General features: G+C 43.5%; 1 protein-coding gene across 1 annotated transcript in view; it reads right to left on the reverse strand.

The window, feature by feature from the left end:
• LOC146833907 (coagulation factor XIII B chain-like) overlaps positions 1-18,377 on the reverse strand; it is a 1,069,530-nt gene that overhangs the window by 87,941 nt on the left and 963,212 nt on the right. The window lies entirely within an intron of this gene.

The raw sequence follows: 18,377 nt of genomic DNA on the forward strand, positions 1-18,377 counted from the left end.
GGCCTTCTCTGGGGCCGCAACAAGAATATGGAACTCACTCCCGTCCTCCATTAGAAGAATTCCATCCCTTGCACATTATAAAAAGGAGGCCCAAACCTTCCTAATGGGCAAATTCCTCTCCTAATCTCTTGCAGGGCAACCACCTTCTTCTGTTTACCGCCACACCTAGGACCATCCAGATGTCAGCCACCCGGCACCTCCGGGCATCCCACCCAATGATCTGGGACCTCTATTTTATCGTATAATGTTTTTACATGTTTGTATCCCATATGTTTTACACACCCCCCCTTCCAAGTCTCTTGTATTCAACCTGCTAATCCTGTAAAGCACTCTGATACCCTAACGGGTCAAGTTCGCGCTTTATAAAACAATAATAAATAAAATGCTTGGTATCTATGAAATTGTAATAATAAATACTGTTTGATGGTAAAGCTGTATTTCAAGTTACAATTTTGGGAATTCCGTTTTTAGAAATTTGGCATTTTGTCTGCCCATGGCCATTTGGTGCATGTAGCCTGTCGGGCCACATGAAAGGGTGTCAGAATGGGCCATCTGCTGGCATTATGGGGGATGGAGTGGGGGGCGGAGCTTGGCACAGCCCCACTTGCACATGAATACGCTGGGGTTCTGCCTTTACATGAAGGACTTATTACCACTACATTGTTCCTGCAGCCAGCTTGGGGCCAGGGAAGGGAAGTCAGAACATTCTAAGCACTTCAATGAGAAACCTATGTAAACGTCTCCAAACTTCAAAGAAGGTACCAGGTATAAAAATGGGGCCCCCAGACACACTCAGTTTACTTTCTGGACTTGTGGAAGCACTCTCAAAGATCTGCCTGCTGGTGAGGTAAGCTGTGTACTACACATGACAGTTTTGCTGCACTTGGTAGTACTGCTTTGCTGTCTTGAACCCTCAGAGGCCTGCCCTGCTGTTGAGCCCTGCTTCTTTACCTGAACCCAGGACTAGCAGAGTGACTGCAAGTGCTAGTTTGCTGGCCTACTGTTCAGAGCCACAGGTACATAAAAGGCTCCCACCATCTTGAACCAACACCTGAACCCAGCTGGAGTAGTTTCCTGATCCCCAAGTGGTGTCACTCAAGTCCAGGATCCTTGGTTTGGCCTCAGTTGAGCTCCCCTGAAGATTTTGGGCTCTCCGCGAACAGACCTGTTGACACCAAAATCTCATTGTGCATGCCACCCACTCGCCAATGCGAAGTTCAGATAATCGACTCTTCGGACTACAGCTTCGACTGCTCACGGAAATGCCAACACGAAGCACTAGCAATGACAGCCCACGATGTCTGATAGGATTTCATGCTACATGATGGCCTTCTGTGATGCCTGCCTGCTCTTCGTACTACTTTGACAGGCATCCAAAATACTCGCCCTGCTCTTCACAGCCCCTTCCAGCACAATCTGAACTCTTTGTCCTAGATTGTGAAGGCAACTCTTTCAGCAGGACTAACCTGGTCCCTGTATCTGGCCCGTGCTCCATCACGGTTGGCTTGAACTTGTGACTTTCACTTGGTCCCTCACAACCAGATATACACGAGTGCTGCTTTGTGTTGTTTGGTGCTATTTTCACATAAATCTTTAGAAAAATTCATAGCTCCTGTTCTACTGATTGGATTTTTGTTGTTTTGATGCCACATATCTTTATCAAAATGTAGTCTATTTTTCCAAATTAATCTTACATTTTTCTTCTGTTGTGGTTTCACTTCATTTCTGTTTGTGTGCTGCATAAATACTTTACACATTGCTTTTGTGCCAAGCTTCCCAGGCTAAGCACAGATTAATTTAGTGACTTTTTGTGGCTCACCCTGCCAGGGATTGTGGCAGTTGCTTGACCAGGGCTCACACCCCAGTCAGTTAACATTCCAATATCTTAATGTCTTAATGACATTGCAGCATATCCCAGAAGACAAGGATTGGGGTACAAATGATGTTTGTTCCCAATCCTGTTACTTCATCATATGATAGAATGAGGGCCTTTGCGTTCCATCATTATAGGCATACCAGTGTAGAACAAGTTTGTATATGCTTTTAGATAAACATGATGCTATTTTCATTATAGAAATGAGCTTTGTGGTACGCAGCAAGTCATTGAATGGAAGACTAAATTAAAAGTTTCATGAATAAAGTTACTCATGTTGACTGCATCTTGTATTAATAGTTTATGGAGGAGGTTAAGAAGGGAGGCATGGAGATGTGTTGAGGGCACCGATGATTAGGATCAAAGGTTCCATACTCATAAGCCCATTTATCTATTCTTTTAGTCATACACTTATCAAGGTACTGTTCCCCTGTTCGTTGATGGTCTCAATTTGCACTGGCTGTTTATAAACAATCTTAAGCATTATCCATTGATGCAGTTGGAGCAACACTGATCTATTCTGTAGGATTCCAGAGAAGGGAATTTGTGAGGAAGTCTTTCAACCCTGTTCAAAATGCAAGATGATAACCAAACATTTCAACACATTTGGGGTGATTTCTTTGATCTCTATGACATTATGAGACATGCTGTAAGAAAAAAATACATATCAATTGCATAGCGGAAATATAAATCAATGCAGTCTGGACTGATAGGCCTGCTTCTTACATATTTAAATATGTATATTGTCATTTTTTCAAACATATTTTTATGAAATTTAACATTTTGTGAGCAATCTTCATGGTCTATAGAGTAGCTATTCTAAGGCTTGGATCGTATCGTCACGTAATGGTGTTAACCACACAGACCTCACTGTGAGAACTTATACAATTTTTCAGTTTCCAGTGGCGCTTTACTTCAGTGTTATCACAGTAATTGTCTTGAGGGCCCACCTATGGTTAAGGCCAACAAGGACCCATTGAATGCACCCAAGCGACTGATGTCACCCTTGGATAGCCTTTTGATATTTCTCTGCTTTCGGCTCCAGGAGATATAGTTGGTTTTAGCACCATTTATGTCCCACAAACAGTGTTAGGCGACATTTGTTTGCTGCCTCTCCTCCATCGTAAACATACAGCTGAGTGTTCCGTGTATGTCTTCTTATGCTTTACATTGGCCTGCTATTGTTCTGTCCTGCTAATTTCAGAAGTATTGTGTCCAAACCAGTGAATTAGGCATTACTTCCACTTCCCATGTTTTTTTGTAATTTCAGAAGTGCATTTTCCACTTCCCCCATTTGAGAAACCTCCATCTCCACTTCAGTATCTGGGACACTATGTCCATCTTTCCTTGCATGGAATTTGCCTTTCAGCCAAAAGGAGGACCGCACCTGCTAAATTGCATTCCAATTTATTGTTCTTTGTGCGGGACATGAGTCCCACCAGGCATGTCTTTTAGGATTTAATAGTCATCCTGCTAGTCAGGTGGCCTACCTCTTGTATAACTTGTGCCCATAGTTCCAAAACTTGTGTGTAAGATCAGTGTTTTCTACACTATATCTCAAATATCGTTCTGGTACACTGGGGAGTATATCATGGGGCTTGAGAGGAGTTAAAATTGCAGTGTAATAGGTTAAATTGGATTATTGTGAATTTCACATTGCAATTCTCCCAGGTCTGCAGTCCATACCGTTCTCACTGGCTGTTAGGTCTCCCTAATCATACCTGTTCAGGCCAAGTAGAACTGGGATACTGCACTCCTACCTGCACCCAGTGGTCAGCACTGCATGTGTCTTAGATTCTTCTCCCCCCACCCCAGTCATACTTGTGAAATAGCTTGGGTCACACTACTGTAGGCCTTAAATTGATATTGCAAGATGGAATAGCCTCCTGCAACATGTGGTAAAAGTTGCTCAAAGTCTGGATCCCTGCTTCCTTCCATGGATGTTTGGCTAATATGTCCACTAGCTTTCAGGGCTCTGGCAAGCCCTCTCCTCGAAAAACAGGTCTGCATGGTCGCAGATTAAACATTATTGGTGGACGCTTTATCGGAATAAAGAACATAAAAGGAGATGACTCGAATATGTTTGGAGTCAGTTTTGGAAATACATTGAGTGTTTGGAAGTGCTGTGAAGTCTAGTGAGCAAGGAAGCAAGTATTTACAGGCGTCATCATTCTTTGTGCAACACTGAGTCCTGAAGATGGTCTTGCAGACCAATTTGGCCATATATGACCGAAACATCAACAACGCGCACTTATTTCCTTGAGATATCACTAATTAATTTTAGTTATGTATCCCATTTACGTAAAAATGTTAATGTTTGATCTAATGGGCTTTTAGATGTTGTCTACATTGTCTTAGGTAAAAAGGGTGAATACACTTCCATCAATCCCCTGATAAAGTTGAGAAACTTGTAGAGATTGTTCCAGTAGTATCAGTGTTGCTATTTGTATAAACTGCTTGAATAAAAGAAATTTGGATGATTTGTACAATTAACTAAATATAATGAGTTAAATATAAATGTAGTAAAATCAATAGTATTTTTAATACATCCGTGAATGTAACTTTTTAGATTATATTATGAGTAACTAATTGGATCACATCTGTGACTGTGAAAAAGTTTCAAACTTATTTTGGATATAAATAATTCCTCAAGGGATATATTTTGTAAAAAAAAAGGATGTGTTCAACAGCCCCCGTAAATGTTGATGTCTCTGACATTTCAAGAATCAGTGTGTTAATTTTAATACACCATCTACAGCCCTCCCATATATTTTAGATTCTCTATCTGGAACTGGCAGGCCATTTAGTCATTTACTATAGTTGCACTGCCAAATAATAGTACTCCAGCTTACGTGCTCCTTAGACTACCCTCTGTATTTTAAGCTGCAGTTATCACTGCCAAGTTTTCATATTCCTTATGTATTACATTTCAATAGTTTCAATGTATGTATGAGTGACATTCTACTGCTATATGAGTGACACTTCGGTTGACACTTTTTTACGACTAAACCCAAGCATTGGGGCTTTTAACAGGATGCCACACCGCCAATGGCAACTGTTATATCTATTGTATTGGTACATCCACACCCCGCCAAGCAGTCACCACTGGAATGTTCTATAATGGATATTGGCAAGGTTCTACAGCTGCCTCCAGCTGACTGGAACCTGTGGTAGTGAGAGGATCAAATAAAGTACTATTGAACTTCTTTTCCAGTGTATTACATTATAACACTGGTGACAATTGCTGTGTGGGGGGCAGCTTCACCACCACCCCCTATATTACTTTTCCAGTGACAGCTGATGGTAAGGGTTTACCTACATCCCTGTTTATTACTCTCTGCAAGCTGGACCTTTATTCTGTACTCACCGCTTATGTGACTAGCATTCCATGTTCGGCCTGTCTTCCATCAGCTTTTAACGATTCTGCTATCTGTGGGCAGATCGTCCTTGGCTTCCCTGGAAGCAGGCTGTTCCTGTATCCTCCTGAGGGAGGTGTGCTGTTCACGGTCCATACTGTTGTGCTAATCTGAAGGAGGCTGTGTTCAGCTGAAGTTACGGGTTGCCTCTGTTCAACTATACCGCTTGTACTGTTTTCTCCTTCCACTCAACCTGACTGGCATAGCTATTTTATTTTGCCGGTCATATTGTCGATAGACCTACCATTTCTCTTCTTCCTGTGGAATTGATTTTTGTCTACTGACTGGCACAGCTGTTTCTAATTGCCGGTCATATGACAAAGGGATTTTACTCATTCCTTCGTGTCTCTCTGTTCCTGCTGGTGAGCACAGCTGATGGTCTCTAGTTTTAATATTATCCTATCAGCATTTGTTCTCATGCACGCGGATGAGCACAACTCTTGTGGCATTATCCCTGCCTTGCTGTTAATATGTTTTACACTGACAGGCACAGCTGCTGTGCTTGGTTTTGCCTATCATTTTCATCCACTGATAGGCAGAGCATCCACTGGAAGACTTGCTTGAACTTTCATTTCATTTTATTCCTGGAACTTTCTTCTATGTTGTGCAAGTTTTTTTTTTTTAATCTAGGTTTCGCGTCAAGAATTTGTTCATTAACTTTTTGGTGGTTGTTTTCTTAAATTATTCCTCTCTACGTCACTGTATCAGTACCTTCATTGTTCATTTCTCCACATTGTCATGACCATGGCTAATATGTCACAACTCTCCTTTCTTAAATGATGTAGATGAGCCTAGTTTACCTTGGAAACAGTGGATAGGGTTACTAGAATCTTATCTCATTGCAATTGGTGAGGAAAAAGTCTCCCTGTTGCATAAACTGCACACGTTACTTCATAATTTAGGCGTAGAAGGTTGCAAAACTTATGATAAAATATCATTCCTTTGTCAAGATGGGGATGACAGTGATGGTGATGAAAATGTCTATCAAATTGCTGTGAACAAGTTAGAGAAGCAGTTTGTCAATAAAGTCAATATAGTACCAGAGTGACACAATTGTTTTTCTAGCATACAAGGGAAAAATGAAAAAGTGAAATTGTATTGTGCAGTCTTGAAAGGACTCTCTAACACATATGAAGTTGAGGAGCATACTGACTCTCTTATAAGAGATCAATTAGTCAGGTGTAATAACATTCTCAAAATCCAAGAGAGACTGTTAATAGTTCATCCTGAACTTACAGAACCCATTGATATTGCGGTGGGAGTAGAACACACAGCTGACTGCATTAACCCGTTGAGTGCTCATGACGAGCTCAGCTCGTCATGAGTCACAGTGGAGCTGTGCTCATGATGAGCTGAGCTCGTCATAACGGCCGCGGCCCGCCCTCGTCACGAGCAAAGCTGCCCCGCGGCCCCCCCCATTACCCCCGCAGGGAAGGGGTTAAGGAAATGACAGAAGGCAATGACACCAACAAAGAAGTCAATGTTGTAAATAAACATAGTGTTGAGAGGGAGGTGAAAAACAAAAACAGTAGTCAATCCCCATTTACAGGTAAACCCAAATGCTATTGTTGTGGGAGTCTCATTCACTTTGCTAATAATATTTCACGACATAAGTTATGTGATATGACATAAGTATGGGAGAAGAGGTCATTTGGCAAGGGTGTGTCAGGAATAGCAACTAATCAAGATACTCCTGAAGGGGATAAATTAGTATTTCAACTACAAGATGTTAGTAATTGTTCAAGTTTTCCATCTTGCAGTATCACTCTGAACAACAAGTCTATCACAGACTTTTCAGACTCATAATCTCCTTATACTCTTATAGAAAAGAGTTTGTTCTCCAGAATATTTCCCGACATGTACAATAAATTAGAAGTTCCAGATATTAAACCGGTGAGGAAACAGTGGTGATCCCCTACCATTGTTAGGCATGACCACAATGAAGATTGGCTTCAGAGGAAGAAACACTGCAAGAAAGATCTACATTTCTGCGAAAGGGTCCAGTTTGTTACGATGGAGACATCAGAAAGAACTGGGAATAAAGTTAGATCCTAACAGTTCTGACCAAGCGTTGCTAGTAAATCCCACTGTGTGTGTTAATAGTGTGTGTGATGATTTCCCTGAGGTGTTTACGGAGGAATTGGGGTTACTCAAAGGCTATCAACATTGCATCAAACTCAAAACTAAAGCCAAACCTGTAGCACACAAACCCAGACCCATTCCTCACATGATGTTTGCTCCCCACAAGGCAGAACTAGACAGGTTATGACATTTGGGAGTGATTGAGCCTATAGAGAGCACGTAGTGGTTAGATCCAGTAGTTTTTGCAACCAAAGCATCAAACAGGGGGATCAGGTTATGCATTGATCTTAGCGATCTTAACACAAATATATGGATGGATATAAACCCTTTACCACGCATCCACAAAGTCCTCACTTTACTCAAGGGAGCCAGTTGCTTCAGTGTGTTGGATTTATCCTCTGCGTACCATCAAATGAAGGGACATTCGAATCTTGCCACCTCACATTATACAGGGCTGGCTACTTCTCTGTGGGCCATGATGCTTTGGTATATAGACTCCAGAGAGACCGGTTCAATGCCGTCAACCTTGTTTCTATCTGGCCCGATGTTGCCTTCTTGGACTGGTGAAATAGAATAATCCCAGAGGAGACTGCGGCCTTTCTTTCTTTTCCTTTCTACTGCCTCTGTCGCGATGATTCTTGCCTTTCTTAACTGTGGCAGTGGCAGCCGGAGTTTTGCCATGACCCCTGTTTCAGTCTGAGTTGCTAGAGTCAGATACATGGCCCTGACTGTCTGAGTCCGACCAGTCTGAAATATCTGAGAGGGAAAAGAAGGTATCTCCGCCTTCTGTTTCCAGCCCCCGATTAACAGCGATTCCTCTTTCTGGCCAGTCCATCTTAGCAAAAGCTTTAGGCGTATGGGACATCCCCTCTCCCCCTGCCTTGAATAGCTCACCTTCATTCTCTGGGAAAGGTAGCCCCACCTTACCCCCGGTCCTTCGGGAGCCTGTGCTGCCGCCTAACCCTCTGAATTACCAGAAATTAAAGACTGGCTCACCTCAAGATGCATGGGTGTCAGGTGTAGATGTGCCTCCGTAGATAAGCTTTCCGGCCGTAGTAAGCTGCTAGGTTTGATATTCTGAGCTTGTTGGTCCTGGCACACAGGGGAGGGCTGGTCTGGAAACGATGGCAATGGTGAAGCTGTCTTATTAGTAGTCTTCCCTGACTCCTTCACACTGGTGCAGGGGTTTTTGTTTAAAAAATTAGGCCAGGTGCCAACTGCTTCCTGCGCTACAGGACCTTTAACTGAGCACCCGGGATCTGTCTTTGTAGAGGTTTTTTTGGGACTGCCCCAGTCTGCATGCGGGTTTTCAAAGTCTTAGCTGCCTTTGCCGCAGGCATTTCAAGAATGCGAGCTTTTGATGAAACTGCCACTGCAAGAAGCAGCGCCGCTGAAGAAAGAGACCACTCGCCAGGCAGAACAGCACCAAACACGACGTGCCTGTAATGCCCAGAATGATTTTGCCTTGAAAATCCTCCCATAACGGTCTGTATGCCCGGCAGCGGCACTCGCCTTTCTGAGCTGCATGCTGTGCAGAAGGAGGGCTGGAAAGCACGGATAGCGGAACGGCTGAACGGTAGAGCTGCCTTGCAGCCGTGTTAAAACAGAGGCCATCTTGCTGTCTCAGAGCAGGAGAGTAGTCAGCTTGTAGGAAGATGCAGGGGGCCATCCGCAAGATTTCTAAAACCTCCTCGGAGTTTGTGGGAAGAATGGACATGGTGGAAAGAAGAGTGAACGTGCTGGAGAATGAAGCCACAACCCATAAAGAAATGACAGTATCATTGGAACACCATATGTCAGACACCCGATAGAAGCTCGTGCATTTTGAGAATCATATGAGGCATAACAACTTGAGGGTCTTGGGCATTCCAGAGGGGGTGGAGGGGGGGGGGACGTATTAAAATTTACTTGTGCGCTCCTTAAAGGTGCACTCCCTGAGCTGGGGAATTGGGACTGGGCTCAAGAAATACAGCAGGCTCACGGGTTCCCTTTTAAGCAGAAGAAATCTTCATCGGCAGCAGGAAATAAACCTAGGGTGATTCTGATTTACGTAGGGAACTTTCTCCTCCGCCAAGCAATCAATGACTTAGCCGGTCCAGACTGATAACGCTCCGATAATGCGCAAATTTTCTTTGTTAGGCCTGACAGCATTGCTGGCGACTTTGCCAGTTGATTCAACCTTTCCAAAATAAGGGAGCTTAGGTGTTTTTACTGAATCTTGCTAAACTTAAAGTAAATTGGAGAGAGATCCTGCACTTTTTTACGTCAGAGGTCCTAGCTGAAGAATTCTTACAATCCCTGGAGTAAAGTTTAGGAATGCCGGGGGGCTAAATTTTTGTTCACCCTTTTTGTCACATTTTGTACCAACCTCTCGTTTCACTCTTCTTCCCTTTCTCTCTCTCTCTCTTTTTTGTCTCTTATCTTGGGCTCTTACTAGAGGAGGGAGGAAGTGTAGGGGCAGAGGGGAGATGGAGGTAAGGGGAAGGGGAAGGAAGGAAAGGAAAGGGTGGCAACATTTTAAAAAAAAGGAAAATAAAAGGAAAAAGGTGGAATGACAACCCCAAAAAAAGGGGAAAAAAAGGTATTCATAAATAAATAAAAAGAGGGATTTTTTTTTCTTGAACGGGGCAGAAAACGGAAGGGCTCCCACTTCTTCACCGGACCTAGAAGGTCTAGCTGTCAGTGAAGGGTGTGGAGGGCAAAGGGGGAGGTGGTGAGGGGTTAAGGAGAAGGGGGCGTGGGGTAAGCAGTTGCTGAGTGTTTTTTTTGCTTAGTATATGTCATGACGTCTGTGCATATCTAAAGAGGAATGATTTGTCTTTTTTGTTAAAGCATAATCTAACTTATTTGATGGAGAGATCTGATACTAAGAATTCTGAATATAAGGATGGGGTTAAATTCGGATTTTCTCACTAAATGTTTGTGGCCTTAATGATAAAAAAAGAGGTATGCTGGCCAAGAACCTTCATTATATGCAGGCTTATCTAATCTGTCTTCAGGAGACCCATATACCCTGGAATAAGCGTTGGTGGCTGAATGATCTAGGCTTTGATGTTTTAGCATGTACTCAGCAGTGGACGACAACTAGAAGGGTCGCAATCCTGACAAGACATGCTCTGGAGCTTTGTAAGCGAGTCAAGGAAGATAAGGAGGGGTGGTGGATTATAGTAGAATTTAGATTAAGAACTAATAATGCCCCATCACGATCTGTTCTATCTATGACTCTGAACTAGATGATCCCGATATATTGAACTATCTAAGTGTGGAACTTGCCCTTTGGCCACATCCCCTGATTCTATATGGGGACATTAACATCCACTTAGATAGCGATTTTAATCTTAATGCTGATTTACCATACCAGGGCACGAAGGCTAGGGTCTTTAAGGCCCTGCAAGTCTTGGCAAGGGAACAAGGTCTGGTGGACAGCTGGTATAATCAGAGGCCAGCTGATCCAGGATTTACTTTCAATTCAGACCCTCATAACAAATTAGTTGGGCTGGACTATTTTATTATCACGGAACAACTGGTGGAAATAAGCAAAATAGAGACCTTTCCAAGGGTCATCTCAGACCATAACCCCCTCGTAGTTGAATTCCCACTAACCGGCATTACTAGAGTACTGAGGCCCTGGACCTTTGAAAGAAAACTTTTGGGCGACCAGCTATATCGTAAACACATGGCTAAGTGAATTTCATAATTTTTTGATATTAATAGGGGATCAGCCCCTGAAATGATAGTCTGGGATACTTTTAAGGCAGGGCTTTGAGGGGAGACCTTGGGTTATCCATAGCCCAACAGAAAGCTCTGCAGAAGGAAATCGTGAATTGGTTCGAGCAGTTAAAAAACGCTGAGTTAGAACTTATGGAGAAAGTAATTATGGGGTATAGCATTGAGGATTGTCAGCAGGCAATCGCAATTATTAAATCTAAAATACATCATCACTTTGGAAAAGAGGTGGCAACCAAATATGCACAGTATAGGTCCGAGTTATATGAATTAGGGTAAAATCCTGGGCGGATCTTGCCAAATTGGAAGATTTTTTTAGGGGCCTTGAAACGGCGGGAATCACAGAGGCACAAAATGAAATTCTTGCCTCCCCGATTACGTGGGAAGAGCTTGAGACTGCCTTAACTTCCCTAGCTCTTGGCAAGGCTACCGGTCCCGATTGCATTCCCCTAGAATTGTATAGGATATTCTCAAAATATTATGGCAAGACATTTTACAAATCTTTCAGCTGGCCCAAAGGGGCCATGTCCCTTGTTCATCGCAGAAGACAACTATAGTTGTTTTCAAGAAAATAGGGAAGCCTGACCTGGCTCCAGCATCATATCAACATATTTCACTTATAAATTGAGATAGTAAGATCTGTTCGAAAATACTTGCAACCAGGTTAGGTAAGGTCATCATCCCTTTGGTATCACTTCGCAAACACAGGTTCATTCCCGGTAGAGACACGACAGACAATGTCCATAGGGTTATTGCCCTGTTGGAGTGGGCTCAGGCCACGTAGTCATCGCTGGGGATAGTCCTGTTGGACGCGGAGAAAGCGCTCAACAGGGTATCCTGGTAATATTTGTGGTATGTCTTGCAATGGAAGGGAATTTGCGACCAAGTTATTCAGGTGATTAAGGCATTATATCGCTCACCGAAAGCTGTAATTCACATATCAGGGCAGGATTCCGAGGAGCTTGATATTAGTAGAGGCACGAGGCAGGGGTGTCCTTGGTCCCCTCTGCTTTTCGCCCTCTACATTGACCCTTTTGTTAAATAATTAAAGCGGAATATTAGCATCAAGGCAGTAAAGGTCAATGGCTCCAACTATAGGGCACTGGCATATGCGGACGACATCGCAGTGCTCACCACTGATGTCGTCTTGGCAGTCCCAGAGGTAAAGTCTTTAGCTGAGCAGTTCGGTACCTTATCAGGATACAAGCTATATACGGAGAAAACACAGATCCTCTGCTCCAGGGCTGCTCGATCTGGAGGCCTCCCGGTTGTTTAGGAGGCAACATATCTAAGGGTTGTTGCAGAGATTCTGCTCATGCACAGAACTATGCACAGGAAACCAGGACCTCAGTGAATTGTGGTGTACCAAAATAAACTCACCTCAGTACCCAGAACCCCTTTCCAACTAGCATCAGTGTCTCATTCGTTCTCCGTTCTACAGCGAAGCTACCAATGATTAGACAACCGAGAACAAGCAACTTAGGGTACTCTCAGGAATGGTGGGAATCAAGAACACTGTTTTGTTTCTATTCTCATATCAGTCCACAACGTGAGTAATCAGAGACACGGAAAAGTTTGAAATGTTTATCTTTAACTACGTGCTCTAGGATAAAGTATTTTGGCTAACATAAGCAGGCAAATGATTAGAAATAAAACAATCAGCATTGTTACAATTCCATAAAACACAAAGGGAGAAATCATGTTATAATGATAGTGGAAACAGGTCTTATAGCGCTTTGTGTGCCACCCTCCCCTTGCTAGAAGCTAGTTTTCTGATAATAGAAGGTCTCTAGGTTTGAATGAGGAACCTCACACCTCCAAGATCAGCTTAGGTGAATCACATCACAGGATCAGCAACGCTCTCTGAGATTTTTATGGGGGTACCGTAAACCTAAAAGGGCAGCCAAGTGGCTGACCCTCCCAAGACAGTGGGGCAGATGGGCAATTCCTAGCTTTCTGTTTTATTATTGGGCATCTATTTTACAACATATAGGTATATTATTATTCGGGGACAAGGCAGAGGTACCAGTAGAGACCAGGCCAACCATATATGAAATAGGAATGGGAAATGAAGCCAAGGGATGCTTGGTCAGGATCCTGGAACCCAGTTATTATTAAAAAAACTAAATTCAAAACACTGAAAACTGTTTACAGAGTATGGAGACAGGTACGGCGGATATTGAAGATCCCCAATCTTAATGCTTACACTCCATTCTCCTGTTCGGGGCTACTCCCATCAACCTTTCAGGACCAAGTCACTTTTAGATGGGAGAGAAAGGGGAACAGCTCCTTGAGTGATTTATGTAGGGGAGGGCAACTCTTGTCATTTTCGAATTTTCAGGAAAAGTTTGGGGTGGAGAAAGGAATTTTTTAAAAATATTTACAGATAAGGAGTTATCTTGGGGGAAAGGAGAACAGGGCAGATATGATATCGGAAAAAATACCCCTGGTGGAGACAGTGAGGGATAAACCCTGGATTGGGAAGATCTATCAAATTTTAATTCAAGCCTCCCCAGATGACATTGATAAGCAGAATGCGAAATGGGAAAATAGACTTGGAATTGAATCAATAGATATTGAGGATTCATTGGAGCTAGCGAATCAAGTGCTGTTAACTGGGAATCTTAGGAGCCAGCACTTTATGTCTGTTTTCGATCTCTATTACACCACAGCAAAGATAGCTAAATGGGATGGTAGGGGGGAGGGAAATGTAATAGATGTGGTTTACATACTGCTGATACTATACACAAGTTTTATTCCTGCCCCAAAATGGATCGATTCTTACAGGAGCTGGAGGCATTTTTAACCATGATTTTATGTTTTACGGTACCAATTACACCAGCTCTCTTAATTCTGGGAGTTAGGCTTCTTATTCATCGCAATGGCTATCGCTCGTCTATGTATTACTTCTCAGTGGATAAACCCTGACCCTCCCACTTTTTTTAATTGGCGATCTAGAATATTGGCTATCTATAATATTGAATCTTCAGTTTTCAAGTTAAGGGGCAGGAAAAAAAAGTAGTTAGGGCAAACATTTGGGCCACAATTGCAAGTTAACTAATAGGTTAAAATTCTTTTATCCAGTCCATACCTGGCAGGCCCGCCAAAAAAGCTTGGTTCCCGTCAGAAATGGTATAACGGGAAATGTAGGGAGGCCTATAGTCAATTGGTTAAGGCGGTCAAGTCACGGGTTATGAGTGATGTTAAGGTAGCCAGGGTCCAGTATAAAAAAACCCAGTGGGAAGCTAAAAGAGAGTGGGAAGATAGGCATTGGTCCGATCTTCTGGATGCATCGACATCCAATAACCAGATGAAATTCTGGGAACTGGTGAAGTGGGGCAGGGACCCAGATTCGAAAATGCCTACAAATCATGTTCCCCCTGGAACTTGGGTGGATTTCTACGCTACCCAATTTAGGTCTGAGACCTCGGTATCCCCCACTTTGCTAAGTTACAAGCACACACTGTTAGACCACGGTGGGGTCCTGTTCTTTTCTGAACAAGAAACAGAATTAGCATTGGGCCTGACTGAGCGGGGGAAGGCTCCAGGGATGGACCTAATCCCCGTTGATCTGTTTAAATCCAACCAAGATCTTTGGATACCGTATATTACTAGGTTAGCCAATGCAATTGCCCAAGGAGCTAGAATCCCAATGAGCTGGAAGGGGGCTGAGATCCTCCCAATACATAAAAAAGGGGATCGGTCCAACCCGGGCAATTATCGCCCGATCAGCCTAATTGATTCCCTCCAAAAGGTCATCGCACGAATGATCTTAGGTAGAGTTCAGGGATGGATGGTTTCAGAGTGCATTTTGTCTCCCATGCAAGAAGGCTTTAGAGCTGGTATCAGCACCATCGACCAGGTGTTTAGATTCTGTCTGATATACTGGAAGGTGGTGCTGCTAGGCGGGGGAAAAATTTTCGCCGCTTTCATTGATCTGAAGGCTGCTTTTGACATGGTCCCGAGGGCCAAACTGTGGTGCGTTTTGAGAGACCTAGGTTTACCCCTGGAACTTCTGGATTTAATTGTTAAATTGCATGAGGACAATTTTGCTAGGGTTCGGTGGGGCAGTCAAGGACAAGTGACGGACAGTTTCCCAGTAACACGCGGGGTTCGTCAGGGTTGTGTCCTGGCGCCCACTCTCTTCCTGCTATTTATTGGCCAGGTAGCAAACTTTTTCAATACCTTCCCAACAGATGCTCCCTCCCTGGCTGGGAAGAAGTTCCCCATGCTCATCTTCGCTGATGACACTCTGCTCCTCTCTAAGACCAGAAGCGGTTTACAGCGGGCTTTGAACCGCTTTGAGGACTTTTGTGTCATCAATGATTTGAAGGTAAACGTGGGCAAAACTAAGTTCATGGTATTCACAAGGAATACTCCGGTTCGGAGCGCGGTAATGATGGGTGGTGCTAACTTGGAACAAGTAGATCACATGTCCTACCTAGGGGTTACATTAGACTTTCGTCTGCGATGGAAGGAGCAGGTAGTCAAACAGCAGCTTAAACTGGCCCGCTTAACTGGCTGTCTCCTTAGGGAACAAAAGAGATCCATTACTAAACGAGTGCACCCCGCGCTAAAAATCTACGACACAAAGATTAACGCTGCTATTTTATATGGAGCGGATCTTTGGGCGTACATGGATCTATCTAGCCTGTTTAAAGCACAGTGTAAGTTCTTGCGGAATCTAGTAGGGCTTCCTCAATCAACTCCATCTATACCCCTTTGTTTGGACTTAGGGTGCAATCCAATTAATGAGATGGCGAGGTTCAGACTGGTCGCCTTTTGGAGACGGATTTGGTCTTCCCCTGACCTTGCCTTATTTGCTAAGGAGCTTGTGGAAGTCAGGTCTCTGGAGGGATCCGGGAGAATTCCATGGCTAAGTACGGTTAGAACCATTTTGGTGCAAATGGGTCTGGAACAGCTGTGGTTGTCTCCTGGAACCAATGTGTTTCCCTCCAAACAAGAATTCAAAGCATTGTACTGGGCCTCGGTCCGACAAACCTTAGTGTCTGCTTCCAGCTCCACTAGTCTAACAGGCAGGTTCCTGGCTAACAAGCTGGACCATTCCTGTGAGAACTACTGGGACATTATCACCAGGCCGCTAGATAAGAAACTCTACCATCAGTTTCGGGTGGGTTCTTTGCCGCTGAATACATTTGTTAAAAATTGGGGCACTGGTGTAACTGAATTTTGTAAATGGTGTCCTGGCCACAAGGAGTCAGAGGGCCACCTCTTATTTGCTTGTCCCAAGTACCACGACCCTCGTAAAAAATGGTTAAAACCGCTGTTTCAACGCCTTACTTGTGGTAGGTCTGCAGAGGCGATTCGGGCACTAAAGACCAATACTTCTGAGTTGTTTGCGGTGAGCACAGCGAAATTCTTGGGCTGGGTTTGGATCATTAGAGCCCATGAATAGCTAGAAATGTTTGATCATGCGTTTCGTCCTTAAAAGCTTCAATTCAAAGTTGGATATTGCACAGTATTTTAAGATGGTTTTATTTATTGATTTTATGTTTTTAAACTGTATACATAAACGGATCGTCTAAACATAAATGGGATGTTTGACAAGGATTATTTTTAATGTATAGTTTTTATTATGTGTAAATTGGTTAGTATGTGGCGTTTGTAATTTATGGCCTCAACTGTTTGTGTAAATTTTGTTGTCTTTTATGATTTTATTATCGAAATAAAGACTTTAAAATCTGAATCTGATCTGAATAGGTCAGTGGCAGGCAGGGGTTTCATAACTCAGTCACTTGATCTGTGGTGACCAGTTGGCAACATGTTTGTTAATGAAGCTTACATCTGGCACCTTATTTATTGCACAAGCACTTTTTTCTCTCTATAAGACTTTAACTTATGAGTTGATTTGAGGGGCTATTTTCTTGTATTTATTAAATGAACTTTGTATTTTATCTTTTTTTCTCTCCATATTGCTGATGTATTTTGTATAACTCAAGAAGAAAATGTCATACCATGTATTACATTTTTTTCTGGAATTTAATAAAATTATTAAGACAAAAAAAAATACAGGGTTGGCCACAAAACAAAGCGAGTGTTACGGGACCATTGTCCATGTATTGGGAGGTCACACTTGAGTTCAGAAAGCATGATAATACGGTTTACGGAGGGGAGAAGATTATTCCACCAGATAAACTGAGAATTAAAATAATTGACCTAGCACATGTGGGACATTTGGGGTGCAGACTGGAATCTGTGGTGGTGAGAGGATCAAATAACGTACTGTTGAACTTCTTTTCCAGTGTATTACTTTATAACAACAACCCACTCTAATGACTTACCGCCCACTCAATAGCTCTGAGATGATCATGACCCTATCTGAGTCATATCATAGGAAAGGACCACCTAACAGATATTTAACATATATTAGTGTTACTGATGTTGTTGAGCTTGAGTTTTATGTTGCTGACATGCATCAAGTACCACTTTTCATATGTGCAAATCAGTTGTGCTATCAAAAACTATATGTGTTAAAATTATGAAAAGGCTTTATTTATAAGTGTAACTATGATTATTTATACCATAGTGTAAGCGGGTTGCAATGAGGACGCTACAGACGAGGGGTAGGTATAGGTGGTTTATTGAGCATTCACTGAAATGGCCGCTGTCTATAATCCCCAGTTGGGAGGGTATCGATTCTAGGGTCTTGTTCACGGCGGGCTGTAGTCCTTCTTGCTTCTAGGCGTCGGACTGGTGGGACGAGGGCTCTCTCCGGACCATGTCAAACAAAGAGAGAGGCAAGCGTTAGGACACAAGTCTTCCTTATCGCTTTGCTTGGGGGACGGGGAGTGAGGGAACCACACAGGTGCTGAGGTGCTCTCCACTGGCGTTTGTGAAAGGAGTGAGTGAAAAGGAGGGGGATTTTAGCTATCTACGAGGCGGTGAGCGGCGGCGTTTAGTGGCGCGCTCCCTTCTCCCGCCTCCCGACCCAACCCGAGAAGCGATCCCGTACCTGGGATAGCCACGCACCTCCTCCTGGGGCGTGGCTCGGCGGAGCGTGATTGCGGAGGTCTCCCGCCTCCGGCCTCCAGTCCTCCTCTCGGTCTCTGCTTTTCCTCCGCTGTTCGTCTCGCTCGGTCCCGTCTTCTTCCTCCAGTTCACCGTCGTGCTCCTTCTCCGTTCTCCCTCCGGTGTCGTCACACATCCTGGTTCTCTCCTCCCGGCTTCTTATTGGTGGTTGTCCATCCACGTTGGAATAGAGGGCGAGACTGTCACAGTCTTCCCAGTTAAAGGCACAGAGTCCCTTTTCCGACGAGTCC

The sequence above is a fragment of the Triturus cristatus genome, chromosome 4_2 (genome assembly GCF_964204655.1).
Source record: "Triturus cristatus chromosome 4_2, aTriCri1.1, whole genome shotgun sequence".
Classification (NCBI taxonomy): Eukaryota; Metazoa; Chordata; class Amphibia; order Caudata; family Salamandridae; genus Triturus; species Triturus cristatus.